Source organism: Parasteatoda tepidariorum, chromosome 9 (assembly GCF_043381705.1).
Source record: "Parasteatoda tepidariorum isolate YZ-2023 chromosome 9, CAS_Ptep_4.0, whole genome shotgun sequence".
In the NCBI taxonomy this organism is placed as follows: Eukaryota; Metazoa; Arthropoda; class Arachnida; order Araneae; family Theridiidae; genus Parasteatoda; species Parasteatoda tepidariorum.
The window spans coordinates 21540636-21550845 of NC_092212.1; the positions used below are offsets into that span (position 1 = coordinate 21540636).

At 32.2% G+C, this 10210-nt stretch overlaps 7 non-coding genes across 7 annotated transcripts; all 7 read left to right on the forward strand.

The window, feature by feature from the left end:
• Positions 1–270: 270 nt before the first annotated feature.
• Positions 271–343, forward strand: TRNAK-CUU (transfer RNA lysine (anticodon CUU)). The gene has a single exon. It is a non-coding gene; the product is annotated as a tRNA-Lys (tRNA).
• A 528-nt stretch (positions 344–871) lies between these two features.
• On the forward strand, positions 872–943 carry TRNAK-CUU (transfer RNA lysine (anticodon CUU)). Its single transcript has one exon. It is a non-coding gene; the product is annotated as a tRNA-Lys (tRNA).
• Positions 944–1318: 375 nt separating this feature from the next.
• On the forward strand, positions 1319–1390 carry TRNAK-CUU (transfer RNA lysine (anticodon CUU)). The gene has a single exon. It is a non-coding gene; the product is annotated as a tRNA-Lys (tRNA).
• Positions 1391–1626: 236 nt separating this feature from the next.
• On the forward strand, positions 1627–1699 carry TRNAK-UUU (transfer RNA lysine (anticodon UUU)). The gene has a single exon. It is a non-coding gene; the product is annotated as a tRNA-Lys (tRNA).
• A 236-nt stretch (positions 1700–1935) lies between these two features.
• TRNAK-CUU (transfer RNA lysine (anticodon CUU)) lies at positions 1936–2008 on the forward strand. The gene has a single exon. It is a non-coding gene; the product is annotated as a tRNA-Lys (tRNA).
• A 236-nt stretch (positions 2009–2244) lies between these two features.
• Positions 2245–2317, forward strand: TRNAK-CUU (transfer RNA lysine (anticodon CUU)). The gene has a single exon. It is a non-coding gene; the product is annotated as a tRNA-Lys (tRNA).
• A 546-nt stretch (positions 2318–2863) lies between these two features.
• On the forward strand, positions 2864–2936 carry TRNAK-CUU (transfer RNA lysine (anticodon CUU)). The gene has a single exon. It is a non-coding gene; the product is annotated as a tRNA-Lys (tRNA).
• Positions 2937–10210: the final 7274 nt, after the last annotated feature.

Consider the following 10210-nt stretch of genomic DNA (forward strand, 5'->3'; position numbering starts at 1 on the left):
CTCGGGGTCGTAGGCTCGAGCCCCACGTTAAGCGCTATAGTTTTCTTATCATTTAGGATGCTTTTTAAATATATGAATCTCTGTATACTTCTCTTCTGGATATAAAGTTCTACAAGCCTAAATTAAAGACTGCATTAAATTTTTGTTGCTACTGCTACTTAATCTCTAGCCATTTTTCAACAATATTTAATCATCTAAATTATTTTTTATGTTTGTGGAACTAACCATTGTACTTTTTTTATGTGAATTTATTTTTTGTTTACGCTTGAAGCCCGGCCAGCTCAGTCGGTAGAGCACGAGACTCTTAATCTCGGGGTCGTGGGTTCGAGCCCCACGTTGGGCGCTATAGTTTTTTTATTATTTAGGATGCTTTTTAAATATATGAATCTCCGTATACTTCTCTTCTGGATATAAAATACTACAAGCCAAATTTAAAGACTGCATTAAATTTTTGCTGCTACTGCTACTTAATCTCTAGCCATTTTTCAACAATATTTAATCATCTAAATTATTTTTTATGTTTGTGGATCTAAACATTGTACTTTTTTATGTGAATTTAATTTTTGTTCACGCTTGAAGCCCGGCTAGCTCAATCGGTAGAGCACGAGACTNGGGTTCGAGCCCCACATTGGGCGCTATAGTTTTTTTATTATTTGGGATGCTTTTTAAATCTATGAATCTCTGTATACTTCTCTTCTGGATATAAAATACTACAAGCCTAAATTAAAGACTGCATTAAATTTTTGCTGCTACTGCTACTTAATCTCTAGCCATTTTTCAACAATATTTAATCATCTAAATTATTTTTTATGTTTGTGGAACTATACATTGTACTTTTTTTAAGAGAATTTATTTTTTGTTCAAGCTTGAAGCCCGGCTAGCTCAGTGGGTAGAGCATGAGACTCTTAATCTCGGGGTCGTGGTTCGAGCCCCACGTTGGGCGCTATAGTTTTTTTTTATTACTTAGGATGCTTTTTAAATCTATGAATCTCTGTATACTTCTCTTCTGGATATAAAATACTACAAGCCTAAATTAATAACTGCATTAAATTTTTGCTGTTACTGCTATTTAATCTCTAGCCATTTTTCAGCAATATTTAATCATCTATATTATTTTTTTTGTTTTTGGAACTAAACATTGTACTTTTTTTATGTGAATTTATTTTTTGTTCACGCTTGAAGCCCGGCTAGCTCATTCGGTAGAGCACGAGACTCTTAATCTCGGGGTCGAAGGCTCGAGCCCCACGTTGGGCGCTATAGTTGTGGAACTATACATTGTACTTTTCTTATGTGAATTTATTTTTTGTTCATGCTTGAAGCCCGGCTAGCTCAGTCGGGAGAGCATGAGACTCTTAATCTCGGAGTCGTGGTTCGAGCCCCACGTTGGGCGCTATAGTTATTTTATTATTTAGGATGCTTTTTAAATCTATGAATCTCTGTATATTTCTCTTCTGGATATAAAATACTGCAAGCCAAAATTAAAGACTGCATTAAATTTTTGCTGCTACTGCTACTTAATCTCTAGCCATTTTTCAACAATATTTAATCATCTAAATTATTTTTTATGTTTGTGGAACTAAACATTGTACTTTTTTTATGTGAATTTATTTTTTGTTCACGCTTGAAGCCCGGCTAGCTCAGTTGGTAGAGTACGAGACTTTTAATCTCGGGGTCGTGGGTTCGAGTCCCACGTTGGGCGCTATAGTTTTTTTATTATTTGGGATGCATTTTAAATATATGAATCTCTGTATACTTCTCTTCTGGATATAAAATACTACAAGCCTAAATTAAAGACTGCATTAAATTTTTGCTGCTACTGCTTCTTAATCTTTAGCTATTTTTCAACAATATTTAATCATCTAAATTATTTTTTATGTTTGTGGAACTAAACATTGTACTTTTTTTATGTGAATTTATTTTTTGTTCACGCTTGAAGCCCGGCTAGCTCAGTCGGTAGAGCACGAGACTCTTAATCTCGGGATCGTAGGCTCGAGCCCCACGTTGGGCGCTATAGTTTTTTTATCATTTAGGATGCTTTTTAAATATATGAATCTCTGTATACTTCTCTTCTGGATATAAAATACTACAAGCCTAAATTAAAGTCTGCATTAAATTTTTGCTTATACTGCTACTTAATCTCTAGCCATTTTTCAACAATATTTAATCATCTTAATTATTTTTTATGTTTGTGGAACTAAAAATTGTACTTTTTTCATTTGAATTTTTTTTTTGCTCATGCTTGAAGCCCGGCTAGCTCAGTCGGTGGAGCACGAGACTCTTAATCTCGGGGTTGTGGGTTCGAGCCCCACGTAGGGCGCTATAATTTTTTTATTAGTTAGGATGCTCTTTAAATATATGAATCTCTGTATACTTCTCTTCTGGATATAAAATACTACAAGCCTAAATTAAAGACTGCATTAAATTTTCGCTGCTACTGCTACTTAATCTCTAGCCATTTTTCAACAATATTTAATCATCTAAATTAATTTTTATGTTTGTGGATCTAAACATTGTACTTTTTTTATTTGAATTTATTTTTTGTTCATGCTTGAAGCCCGGCTAGCTCAGTCTGTGGAGTACGAGACTCTTAATCTCGGGGTCGTGTGTTCGAGCCCCACGTAGGGCGCTATAGTTTTTTTATTATTTAGGATGCTCTTTAAATATGTGAATCTCTGTATACTTCTCTTCTGGATATAAAATACTACAAGCCTAAATTAAAGACTGCATTAAATTTTCGCTGCTACTGCTACTTAATCTCAAGCCATTTTTCAACAATATTTAATTCTCTAAATTATTTTTTATGTTTGTCGAACTAAACATTGTACTTTTTTTTATGTGAATATATTTTTTGTTCACGCTTGAATTCCGGCTAGCTCAGTCGGTAGAGCAAGAGACTCTTAATCTCGGGGTCGTGGGTTCGAGCCCCACGTTGGGCGGTATAGTTTTTTAATTATTTAGGACGCTCCTTAAATATATGAAACTCTGTATACTTCTCTTCTGGATATAAAATACTACAAACCTAAATTAAAGACAGCATTTAATTTAAGCAGCATTTCCCAAATATATTAATCATAATAATAGATACACTCTATTAGATAAACTTGCATGTTTTTTCTTCCGATTTTTATTTATTATTATTATTGTTAATTATTCGTTTTCGAATTGTTGATAAGTTAGATCAATTAGATCAACCAATAAGTTTGCAGCAGATTTTTAAATTCGATTTTATGTTTAATATTTAAAAATAGTGATAACAATTCTTGATAATCCAAGAACACTAGTTAAAATAGTTAATATGGTTTTAAGTAACTGCTTTCAAACTATGAATTTTAAGCTATATATTTCAATTCTTGAAAAAATATTTTAAGAATTCTGCAGAAATAGATGAATTCCAGAGAAATAAGTGAATTCGAGAGAATTCTATATATTAGCCACCTATAAACATAATATACCAATCAATATATCTACACTCTATTACAAAAAAATTGACGCACCAAGAAGCAATCATCCGATTGCTTTGAAATTTCGTATGCATGAATGTTTTGAACAGATATGGCTGGAATGATGCCGACTGGGGACGTATAGTCTTTAGCGACGTATCCCGCTTCCACCTGTGCCCTGACGATCATCGAAGACGTGTTTGGAGACGCACGGGGATCCTGCCTCCACTATTGCTCGCCACAACGCATCTCAACAAGGCATTATAGTCTGGGGTGCCATTTCCTTTGAAAGTAGGACCCCTTTGGTCGTCCTTAGAGGTACACTTACTGCACAGTGGTACGTCGACGACATCCTAGGACCTGCTTTGCTACCGTTCCATTGCAGCTCCCTGGGCTGGTTTTTCTGCAGGACAATGCCAGACCACATACGGCAAGTGTTGCTATGGTTTGTCTGCAAGCTTGTCAAACTCTTCCTTGANACGAATCCCGCTTTCACCTGTGTCCTGACGATCATCGAAGACGTGTTTGGAGACGCACAGGGCAGAGGGGGGATCCTGCCTTCAATATTGCACGCCTTTACCGGCCCTCAACAAGGCATTATGGTCTGGGGTGCCATTTCCTTTGAAAGTCGGACCCCTTTGGTCGTCCTTGGAGGTACACTTACTGCACAGTGGTACGTCGACGACTTCCTAGGACCTGCTTTGCTACCGTTCCATTGCAGCTCCCTGGGCTGGTTTTTCAGCAGGCAATGCCAGACCACATACGGCAAGTGTTGCTATGGACTGTCTGCAAGCTTGTCAAACTCTTCCTTGACCTGCCAGATCACCAGATCTCTCTCCCATCGAGCATGTCTGGGATATGATGGGAAGGCTATTGCATCTGGCACGGAATGTTGATGACCTCGTTCGACAATTGGATCGAATTTGGCAGGAAATACCGCAAGAGACCATCCGGAAGATTTATCGGTTTATGCCACGCCGTGTGGCAGCTTGTATCCAGGCTAGAGACGTGTCAACACCTTATTGAACTTGTTACTGTACCTCTGCAATAAATTATTCAATTGTTCTGAAATTTCAATCATTTACTATTCTGTACATTGTCTTCCTATCCACTAATTTTCGTTTCAATCTGACAGCTTCTTCTTGGTGCGTCGATTTTTTTGTTATGGAGTGTATAAGCGTATGTAGGTCGAGCAAATTTATAAAGTTTAAACTTTTTAATCAATCTAAACCTGTATAGTTTTCTTCTTTTCTTCCTTCCTTTGTTTCTTTGCTTTTTGTGCTTTTACTTTCTTTTCTTTATATTTGTAATTTTAAAAAAAATTAATGCACTTTTCTTACACCATTCAGCGAACATAAAGATTAGCGTATGTACTGCAAGTTATTATAGGCTTTTTAAATAAGCAAAATGTTCTTTTTGACTGCAATCTTAAGATAAAAATAATGTAGCTTGCAATTAAATAAGGATGCATAACCAACAAGTTTAAAGAAGTGCTGGTTTAGTTTTAGGAAAATACAGAATCTTTGCAAGTCCTAACGAGTTTCTATGTAATATTTTTCGGCAAAATTAAATTGAATTCATTTCAAATTAAAAATGCAAGTGGAAATTAAATTTAATATAAATGTTGCGTTATAGGTTCAAATAGAGCTAACCATAGCGTATATGCACTATTCTAGTACCATTCAGTCAACGTAACGATAAGAGTACATACAGCAAATTTGTATAACATAAATTTTTATTATGATTCTTATTATATCTGTACAGTGTTCTTTTTTTAATTTTGAATTTGCAGCCAAGCAAAGGTGTGTAATGTGAAAATAAATAAGGGGGCATAATCATCAAGTCTATAAAGCCTAAAGAAGCATTGATTGAGTTTCAGGAAAGAACAAACTTTTGCAACACCTAACGAGCTTTATCATGATGTCAGGTTTTCCAAAGATTTCAACTTATTTTTCAATTTTTTTGGTTAAAATATTGTATTAATTTAAATTAAAAAATGTAAGTTAAAATTAAATTTAATATAAATTTTGCTTTATAGGTTCAAATAGAGCGAACCATAGCATATATGCACTATTCTAGCACCATTCAGTCAACGTAACGATAAGAGTACATACAGCAAATTTTTATAATATAAATTTTTATTATTATTATATCTGTACAGTGTTCTTTTTTTTAATTTTGAATTTGTAGCTAAGCAAAGGTATGTAATTTGTAAATAAATAAAGATGCATAACCATCAAGTCAATCAAGGTTAAAGAAATATTGATTGATTTCCAGGAAAGAACAAGCTTTTGCAAGACCTAACGAGCTTTATCATGATATCAGATTTTCCAAAGATTTCAATTTATTTTTAAATTTTTTCGACTAAACAATTTAATTCATTTAAATTAAAAAATGTAAGTCAAAATTTAATTTAATATGAATGTTGCTTTATAGTTTTTTATTATTTAGGATGCTCTTTAAATATTTGAATCTCTGTATACTTCTCTTCTGGATATAAAATACTACAAGCNAATTTAAATTTTTATTATTATTATATCTGTACAGTGTTCTTTTTTTAATTTTGAATTTGTAGCTAAGCAAAGGTATGTAATTTGTAAATAAATAAAGATGCATAACCATCAAGTCAATCAAGGTTAAAGAAGTATTGATTGATTTCCAGGAAAGAACAAACTTTTGCAAGATCTAACGTGTTTTATCATGATATCAGATTTTCCAAAGATTTCAATTTATTTTTCAATTTTTTCGACTAAACAATTTAATTCATTTAAATTAAAAAATGTAAGTCAAAATTTAATTTAATATGAATGTTGCTTTATAGGTTCAAATAGAGCGAACTATAGCCTATATGTACCATTCTCGCACCATTCAGTCAACGTAACGATAAGAGTACATATCGCGAATTTATATAATTTAAATTTTTATTATTATTATATCTGTACAGTGTTCTTTTTTTCCCCTTTTTGAGTTTGTAGCTAAGCAAAGGTATGTAATTTGTAAATAAATAAGGATGCATAACGATCTAGTCAATCAAGTTTAAAGAAGTATTGATTGAGTTCCTGGGAGGAACAAACTTTTGCAAGACCTAACGAGCTTCATCAGGTTCAGGAAGGTTTTCCAAATATTTTAATTTATTTTTCAATTTTATGGGTAAAATAAAATTGAATTCAATTCAATTAAAAAAATGTAAGTCAAAATTAAATTGTATTCAAATATTGTCTGATAGGTTGAAATAGGGCAAACCACAGCATATATGCACTTCTTGCACGATTCAGCTATTATTACGATAAATGTACGTATAGCAAATTTAAATATTGTAGTTTGAACTTTTTTAATAAGCTAAGTGTGTATAGTGTTCTCCTTTTCTTCCTTTTTTGTTATTTTAAAAAAATGTAATGCACTATTCCTGCACCATTTAGCCACTGTAAAGATTAGTGTAGGTGCAGCAAATTTATATAGTTTAAAAAAATTTTATGAGTTAAATCTGTAAAGTTTTTTTCTTTTTTTACCCATAGGCAAAATGGGTGTTGTTTTGGTATTGATGGCGTGTGCACCTTACTTAGAAGTCATCACATTTTTCAACTGTGTTTAAAAGTAATAGTAAACAGTGCGCATGCGTCGTCATTGTATGCGTTGCTTTGGCGGCGACCGCTGCTGTTTGATAATATTTTTAGAATTCGTTTTTACACTTTTAATTTTGTTATGAATTAAGTTGGTTAGTTTATTTTTGAGATATGGGACCAGAGAAATTCCATAAATACTTTGCGAAAAAAAGAGAATTTCATCATTTGAACGATATTTTTGTTTTTATTGTTTTAATTAAGAATCAGAAATTCTAACCTACCAGAATCAGAAATTCTAACCAAAAGGATAAAAAAAAAAAAAAAAAATCGACAACAACCATTTTGTCAATGGATAACCTGTGATCGCCTTTTTTTCTTCTTGTTAACTGTTTTTTTTAATTGTTGATTTGTTTATTTTTTTTCTTTTGTATTTCTAGTTTAAAATAAAATAATTCAATTTACAAATAAATGAGGATACAAAACCAACACCATCAACTGCACTGGTTGAGTTCCATTTAAAGTACAAAATATTGCAAGACTTAACGAGCTTCATCTTAATCAGGTTTTCCAAAACTTCATGAATAGTCATTTTTAATCTTTTTTTATTTTTTTTTATTGAGTTCTTTGTTCCGCACCCTTCCGTGCGAAATGTCTTAAATTCATCGAGGCATGACTTTTCATTCTAGTAAGGATTTCAACAACCAATCAAATCACTGCCTTCTATGTCCTCCACTTCACCTCAAGTATGAAAAAAAAATAAAGTTAACCTTAGTTTATAAATATTTACACAAGAGTTTTGATATTCATTTAGCAATCAAGTAATTATATTTTTTAATTTGATTGTTGTTGTTTTTTATTAAAGCAAAGTATATAAGTTTCTTTTTTTGAAATAATGAATGAAAATAATTTTAAATAATAAGTAGATTTATTTGAGTAAAATGTTTCTATTTAAATTGAGTAGAATGAGTTTTATACGTAAATTTTACTTATCAGTAATTTTGTTATTTAATGGAGAGATTTCGCAAATTTATCTTAGCTTCCGTACGCTCCCGTACGTAAGATTTCAAGTAATTGCGCATGCGCACTTCTAGTGCGCATGCGCCAGTTTTGTTGAAATACGCATGCGCCAGTGAGAAGGTATCAAACTCACCTAAGTGAAAATAAGATATTTTGCAAACATCCGTAAGCTAAAAACGTTAACGTAGTGGAATATCATTTTAACTTTGGCCACAAAATCAAAACATTTACAATAGATGTAGACTATTTCTTTAAAGCTGTGGCATGCGATTCAAGATACTTTGCTCTACGTAAAATTGCGGACCTGAGAGCAGGAAAAATTTGATAAATTATAGATTTTGATGAATTCCGCGACAAAAAAAGGCTGTTTCATCTTAATCAGGTATTAATAATAATATTTAAAAAATATTATTGAACTTCTATTGATTATTCAACTTCTTTTAACTAAATTGTATAGTTAAAATAAATATGATTTATAATTACGTAATAGCGAAAATATGTCTAGTTTCTTATGGAATTAGACAACCATGATGTTGAACAAAAGCCAATAAAATATTTTAATATTTTTTTATTGAATGAATCAACTGGTGTAAGATCAGACGATTCATTTCTAAATTTCATTACTATATTTCTTCAAATTCGAGTTCCGTGTTCATGTTTTTAGTTCGAAGGTAGGCTTCAACAAAAAAAAAAAAAAAAAAAAAAAAAAAAAAACATTTAACAGCTGTAAACAGCGTGCTTTTAGCTTTGTCTTTATAGCGTAAATCGCACCAACATAACGTAAAAATACGTAGCACCCTAAATAAGCGCGAGCATGCGTAGTTGCTTCATCTTACGAGCTTACGGAAGCTAACATAGAAGTACAAAATCTGCCTATTTAATCCTTCTTGCAAAAGTATTCACACGATCTTGTATTACTAGAAATATTTCTTTTCAGCATTCTACTGTTTATAAACAATAATTGTCGTATATACACAGGATGTTCAGTGAATAACGCTATTAATATGTAATTTTAGAATTTTCAACAAAAAGGAAAATCAAAAGCTACAAACATACGGGGTCGCAACCTCATTAAAATGGGGACGACGCGAAAACCTTATCGAAATATGCCAGATCATTAGCGAGTAAAGCAGGATGAGAAATATCAAGCCATTGAAAACATTTCACCAACGCTTTTGAAGTTTTTCAGATCGAATTTTCACTAGTTTTCTGTCTGATAAAACTTGAATGCGTGTCAATTAATCTTTTGTCAATTTCTCTCCGTTTCCTCCGGCAATCAAACATGTTTTGATACTTTCATTCTCGCTTTACTCAGTCGTGATTTGTTAGATTCGATTGCGTGTTTTTCCTTCGATGAAATATTGGTTTGCGATTCCAACTATGTACTTTTTTTACCAATAATTTTGTCAAGGATTCCAAAAATATATATTAAAAATATATATCTATTAAAAATATATATTAAATATATACATGAAAATATATATTAACTCTATACATAAAAATATATATTAAAAATCACTATTTCAGAACTCCCTGTTCCTGCTTAGTATGTGACAAGTCACACTTAGGTGTGTCGTGTAGAGATACTGATGATCTTTGTATAAGATAAACTGTTCACCATAATAAAAAAATGTTTAAAAAAATAATGATAATTTTAAGCGTCTTGACTTAGATTTTGATATTGACTATATATCTAAAGGAACTATGTATTCAACAACAGTTGTTATTAAAAAAAATATAAGAAAATGGAAATTATTAATCATTAATAAAATTTCAAGTAAAAAAAAATTGAGGATTAATAACCATTTTTTCTTTCTATAATAGCATGAAAGAGCAGCGATGCCACAGTGGTTTAGGCTCTTAGATGTCATGGTGTAGGTCTGGGGTTCAAACCTTGGAAGTGGTTCAAACTCTACCCTGCTTCGTATCGATTGCTTACAATTTGTCAATGATACAAAGGTGGCCTGTGCGCATTACTAAGCGCTTTACCAGCTTTGTGCGGTAAGTTTCGGAATTATGAAGTGTTAACCATGATCCTATGACCAAAAACAGGCTATTGTGGGAAAGCATTGCTATAATAACGATTAAAAGATATGCTCCTATTATAAAATCTAGCAATCACGTCCTTATTAACGCCTAGGTCAATAGGTCTGGGCCTATAATTTTTAGAGGCCTCGAAAATCTGTAAAA